Here is a 1,126-nt window from a genome sequence, read left to right on the forward strand (position 1 = left end):
GCCTCATGAATGAAGACATATTATTGTAATCAGAAAGAACAACCATTTGCATCAATTGACGTAAAATGTTCTCAAATCGCTAGGACAGTATTTACATATTACATAAAAGAAACATTGTGCTCTACTCTTACAAATAGATTGATATTGTACATATATATATATATATATATATATATATATATATATATTATATTATATATATATATATATATATAATATATATATATATATATATGTAATATCGGTGGGTTATGCGACACTATAACCCACCACCACGCTTCTAAAATATTTGATACCATGTTTTTCCCCATTCTCGGATAGCTTATATGAAACTTTTGCAATAACTCAGGGAGAAAAAACAGGGTTCAAGCAATTGATCAAATTAAACTATCATAATTTGAACTTATTAACCGCTTAGTAGCATCACTTAACTCAGATGCAATTAATTCACGAGCTGAATGTGAACAAAAAAAACTGCACCACAAGAAATTGAAGGTTGCAATTACCTAACTAAATGTTTTTAAAAGCAAACACAATAAACCATATCTCCTGGCAATTAAAACAAATTATTATGATAACCTGCCTCAACCCATAGACCATAAAATCAACACAAGTTCTCACAAAAGAAACTCAAACACTACAATACTTACGTCATTGAAGGTTAGTACAGCACCAAGTGCCTTACCAGAACTCTTTTCTTTTTCATGCTCAACCAATAATAGTGAACACTCTGCCACAACCCAAAGAACGCAAGACAGACAACAAACAGTACAATTTACTGCGCACTCTCGGTCGACAAATAAGCCAAAAACAAGCAAGCATATATATATATATATATATATATATATATATATATATATGGGGTCTGATCTGTGCTGGTGAATATTGTATCTGAACTTTCTATATATGGGTGTTAATTTGCATTAAGAGAGGGAGCTGCACTTTCAAATAATGAGCTTGGATTATTTATGTTTACAAAAATTTGCTATATAATCATTTTGCACTTTGCCGCATGCTAGGAGAAGAAATTATGAATGCGTTAATCTATCACCGTAAGAGTTGAAGTCTTCTTTCAGTGTTTTACTGAGAAGATTAGTCTAATTCAGTTTGTTAAGTCAACTTCGGG

This window comes from Convolutriloba macropyga, chromosome 5 (genome assembly GCF_964194025.1).
Source record: "Convolutriloba macropyga chromosome 5, txConMacr16.3, whole genome shotgun sequence".
NCBI classification, from domain to species: domain Eukaryota; kingdom Metazoa; phylum Xenacoelomorpha; order Acoela; family Convolutidae; genus Convolutriloba; species Convolutriloba macropyga.